This window comes from Saccostrea cucullata, unplaced genomic scaffold, assembly GCF_032062105.1.
Source record: "Saccostrea cucullata isolate Sc308-1 unplaced genomic scaffold, CSIRO_AGI_Scuc_v1 ctg3160, whole genome shotgun sequence".
NCBI classification, from domain to species: Eukaryota; Metazoa; Mollusca; class Bivalvia; order Ostreida; family Ostreidae; genus Saccostrea; species Saccostrea cuccullata.
Genome location: NW_026941148.1, coordinates 124051 through 130050, shown reverse-complemented (window position 1 = coordinate 130050; position 6000 = coordinate 124051).

Below are 6000 nucleotides of genomic sequence, written 5' to 3'. Positions count from 1 at the left end.
TCATGAATGATATATACCATACAGTACATTAAACCTTGTATCTCCAAGTTTAACAGTTTAACACATTCTGAGATAATCCTGACAGTTTATGCTAATTGTAATTTGTTGTTGTATAATGACATTTAATGAACATTCTCTTGATTTTCTAAATAAACTTAATTCACACAATAGGGTTTCCTCTCAGCTTCTTATAATTATTCATTAAAAAGTCATATAATAAATGCTTAAACATTACAAGTCGGATTGTAATAATTGTTTATATTTAAAAAAGTCGTAGACGAATTACTAAAACAACTTATACAGACAATGTATTTCACCAAGATAATGAACAGTATTCAAGCTCAAAAGTGCATTTAAAAATACAAAATACGAGCAGAGCAAACACGGACCTCCAAATTATCAGAGGTAGGATATGTTGCAATGGAGGATTGAGCATCCCCTGGCGACCGGTCAAACCCGCCGTGTGCTCCTTATGATCGGGAAATTACGGAAAAAATCCGTCGTCAATTCGGTGTATAAATAATGGACTAAAAATAACTAGGAAAAACGTCAGTCAGCTTTTGATTCAATGATAAATTGTATTTGCTGTCATGGTCATTGTATAGACCATTGAACTTACGAAATGATGACTGAAAACGAGACTGCTGATATTCTTGTTTCATCAACTTGTTTGTCAATAATTTACCTCATTTCAGAAATTGTATATACATAGATCATGCTCTTGCGTATCGACTCAACTGAGAGATATGAAAAAAACTCCGTATGCAGGTGATGAAGGCATATTGCTGCATAAGTAATTTGGAAAGATGACGATTGAAAGTTAAAGTCATCACGTTTATCATAGAGCTTGGTTGTACGATTACAATTCACGTCTTTGTCAAGTAAATGTCCAAATATGAAACAGATGTGTCAGACTCTGTGGTATCTTTTTATCTCAAGCCCATAGGGATATATCGTATCATAAGAAATAACCATTGTTACATGTAATTGATAATACGTCATCGATATATCTAAATGTCGAGTTGAAGGCCACATCAACTGGACAAAGTCTGCTTCCTATAAATGCAAATATTGGTCTGATAATAACGTAGCGCAATTGTTGCCCATGGGAATTCCAATAAATTGTTTGAGGACCTGGGTTCCATAAAACCACATATATATTGTCAATCAGAAACTAATATCTTTTTAATGTCAATTTTAGAGTACCTGTATGTACAATTAGACTGTTTTTTAAGATAATAATTTTGCAAATTACCAATGACAAGGTAGGTAAAATTACGAGTTCCATTTTTATTAAAAAAGCAGTTGTCAATGATATCAAAAAGCCTGGACTTTAATTAATCGTGGGGAATGGTTGTGTATAAAGTTGAAAAGTTATAAGTTTTTAATCTGTTGATTGTGGTAAAAATCTTCTTATTTCAATTTTTCAATTTTCTTAGATTTTTTAAGTATACACATCTAATTTACACCTTTTCTGAAATATATTGCTGCATAGTACTCTTGAAGTTTCTCCTTGACTACCACTACTGTTTTAGTGAGGAGTAAAGAAAGAGGCCTGGTTGAACATTTACTGGAACTCTTCATACATCTTTGTAAGGATTTTTATGAAGTTTCGAAATCAAATAAAGATATGGTAATTCAAATTCATTTTGTTTGTTTGAAATATTCCTAAGAAAGGAATTACCACATGTAAAATTAAATCCAAATCCTAAAATACATTAATATAACGGGCCTGAAAGACATAGACAATGTTGTTACCTGCTTTTCAGCAGGGACCAGTGCGTTCTGATCATGTTATATATCTAATTCTTTTTTCACTTCTGGATTTCTGAATACAGAAGGGTAGATGGTTTTCATATTGCCCCTCACCCTTTTAATGTGCGATTATAGATCTGATACATTTCATCAATTCTGACAAAGTGTCAACGTCTTCTTTTTCATATCTGGCCCATCGCCTGGTGTAATTTTCAATAGAATCCATGATATTTATGAAATTCCAACGCGATTTGAAGGATCAGGGTTCCCTTTATTTAGAATTTTTAGCTCACCTGAGCCGAAGGCTCAAGTGAGCTTTTCTGATCACATTTTGTCCGTCGTCCGTCCGTCTGTCCGTCCGTCTGTCCGTCTGTCTGTCCGTCTGTAAACTTTTCACATTTTCGACTTCTTCTCAAGAACCACTGGGCCAATTTTGACCAAACTTGGTACAAAGTATCCTTGGGTAAAGGGAAATTTAAATTGTTAAAATGAAGGGACATATCCCCTGCAAGGGGAGATAATCAAGAAAAGACAAAAAATAGGGTGGGGTCATTAAAAAATCTTCTTCTCAAGAACCACTGGGCCAGTAAAGCTGAAACTTATGTGGAAGCATCCTGGGGTAGTGTAGATTTTAAATTGTTCAAATCATTAAACACAGGGGAAGGGCGGGTCCAAAATGGGGAATCAAAGTTTTATATAGAAATATATAGGAAAAATCTTTGAAAAAATCTTCTTTCTTTAAAATTTGAACCACTGGGCCAGAAAAAATTGCTGAAACTTATGTGGAAGCATCCTGGTATAGTGTAGATTTAATCTAAATTGTTCAATTTTAGTGCATCATGATCCCCGGGGAAAGGGCGGGGCCACAATGGGGAATCAAAGTTTTACATAGAAATATATAGGAAAAATCTTTGAAAATCTTCTTCTCAAGAACCACTGGGCCAGAAAAGCTGAAACTTATGTGGAAGCATTCTGGTATAGTGTAGATTCTAAATTGTTCACATCATGACCCCCGGGGGAAGGGCGGGGCCACAATGGGGAATCAAAGTTTTACATAGAAATATATAGAAAAAATCTTTGAAAGCAAATCTGTCATGATGGAGAGCCAATCTTCTCAAGAACCACTGGGCCAGAAAAGCTGAAACTTATGTGGAAGCATTCTGGTATAATGAAGATTCTAAATTGTTCACATCATGACCCCCGGGGGAAGGGTGGGGCCACAATGGGGAATCAAAGTTTTATGTAGAAATATATAGGAAAAATCTTTGAAAATCTTCTTCTCAAGAACCACTGGGCCAGAAAAGCTGAAACTTATGTGGAAGCATCCTGGTATAGTGTAGATTCTAAATTATTCAAATCATGACCCCTGGGGGAAGGGCGGGGCCACAATGGGGTATCAAAATTTTACATAGAAAGATATAGGAAAAATCTTTGAAAATCTACTTCTCAAGAACCACTGGGCCAGTAAAGCTGAAACTTATGTGGAAGCATCCTGGGGTAGTGTAGATTTTAAATTGTTCAAATCATGACCCCCGGGGAAAGGGCGGGGCCACAATGGGGAATCAAAGTTTTATATAGAAATATATAGGAAAAATCTTTGAAAATCTTCTTCTCAAGAACCACTGGGCCAGAAAAGCTGAAACTTATGTGGAAGCATCCTGGTATAGTGTAGATTCTAAATTGTTCACATCATGACCCCCGGGGAAAGGGCGGGGCCACAATGGGGAATCAAAGTTTTACATAGAAATATATAGGAAAAATCTTTGAAAATCTTCTTCTCAAGAACCACTGGGCCAGAAAAGCTGAAACTTATGTGGAAGCATTCTGGTATAGTGTAGATTCTAAATTGTTCACATCATGACCCCCGGGGGAAGGGCGGGGCCACAATGGGGAATCAAAGTTTTACATAGAAATATATAGAAAAAATCTTTGAAAATCTTCTTCTCAAGAACCACTGGGCCAGAAAAGCTGAAACTTATGTGGAAGCATTCTGGTATAATGAAGATTCTAAATTGTTCACATCATGACCCCCGGGGGAAGGGTGGGGCCACAATGGGGAATCAAAGTTTTATGTAGAAATATATAGGAAAAATCTTTGAAAATCTTCTTCTCAAGAACCACTGGGCCAGAAAAGCTGAAACTTATGTGGAAGCATCCTGGTATAGTGTAGATTCTAAATTATTCAAATCATGACCCCTGGGGGATGGGCGGGGCCACAACATGGGGAATCAATGTTTTACATAGAAATATATAGAAAAAATCTTTGAAAATCTACTTCTCAAGAACCACTGGGCCAGAAAAGCTGAAACTTATGTGGAAGCATCCTGGTATAGTGTAGATTCTAAATTGTTCACATCATGACCCCCGGGGGAAGGGCGGGGCCACAATGGGGAATCAAAGTTTTATATAGAAATATATAGGAAAAATCTTTGAAAATCTTCTTCTCAAGAACCACTGGGCCAGAAAAGCTGAAACTTATGTGGAAGCATCCTGGTATAGTGTAGATTCTAAATTGTTCAAATCATGACCCCCGGGGGAAGGGTGGGGCCATTATAGGGAATCACAGTTTAACATAGAAATATATAGGAAAAATCTTTGAAAATCTTCTTCCCCCGGGGGAAGGGTGGGGCCATTATAGGGAATCACAGTTTAACATAGAAATATATAGGAAAAATCTTTGAAAATCTTCTTCTCAGGAACCACTGGGCCAAAAAAGCTGAAACATATGTGCCCATGGAAGGATCATGGGGTAGTGTAGATTTCAAAATGTCTAAATTATGATCAGTGGGGTAGGGTGGGGATGCATTATGTATACCAAGGGGAAAATCTGGTAAAGAACAGAATGGTCAAAGCTTCTCAGGTGAGCGATGTGGCCCATGGGCCTCTTGTTTAAATTAAGTGATCCAAGGTCCTCATTAATAGCTATATATTTTCGTCAACAGTTATAACTTGTCTAGCAGGACTAAAGTAAAAGGGTGAAGAAGAACATGAACATGATGCAGGATTATGTTTCAGATATTCTTATTAAAGCAAACTTGAAATATGGTGGAATACAAGACTAGACCTTTTTATGATTAAGAATATTATTTGTATTAACCGTGTCATTTTCCTTTGTAAGCATATTTGATATTCATTTTCAGATAACAAACAGTAAATATGCTCAAAAGTCTATAAAAATACACATATCAGAGATAGTGTAAACACAGACCTCTAAAGCATTAGAGATTGGGTCAGGTGCCATGACGGAGTACAATCTCGGTTACAACCGTCGTTACTGCTTGTCAGGGCCCAAACCGGAAAAATCCGTAGACATTGTTCATTGTTAAAGCAATTACCAAACAATTTTTATGAAAAACGTCATTCGGTATTCAACTTTTATAAAATAATACATGTATATCGTATTTGCTGATAATTAGTTCATTATATCGACCATAGAATCTGCTAAATGTTAGTATAAAACAAGACAAAGCAACCGAGGAATCAATTTCATATACTGGTGATAATGATTAACGTATATTGCTACATAAATATAACAAAGGAGCCGACGATACAAAAAGTGAAGTCAACCTATTCATCATAAGATTCTTGTGGCCAATTTGCTATCAGTGTATACTGCTTTAGTAAAATTTTTAAATCTGAAAACAATACGTTAATCTCTGCTGTGTCCTTCATTTCTAAGTCAATCGAATCAATGTAGGAGGAAAATGACGAAAAGTCGCTGATATATCTAAATTTTAAATGTTACAATGTACAAAAAAGAAATCTTTTCTTGTAGAAAAGTTGAATATATACTGGTTCAAACAACAGGTCTGCTTATAACATAGTCATTTTTGATACTATACAATGATAGTACTTTTTACAGTTTACAATTTGAAATCATAAGATTTTACTTAAAAAACAGCTTGAAAACTTTTATTTTTTCAACTTAATACACAACCATTCCCCAAGATAAATTAAAGTCCAGGCTTTTTGATATCATTGACAGCTGCTTTTTCAATAAAGATGGAACTCGTAAACTTACTTTCCTGGTCATTGGTCATTTCCAAAATTATTTTGTTACAAGTTGGATATTTTACTTTGAAAAGACCTAAATGGTGATCTATCAACAAAGTTCTATGATAAACGTGATGATCCTAACTTTCCTATCGTCAACTTCCCTGACTTATGCAGCAATATACCTTCATCACCTGTATACGGTGTTTATATATCTCAGTTGAGCATGCTCTACGTAGGTACAATTTCTAA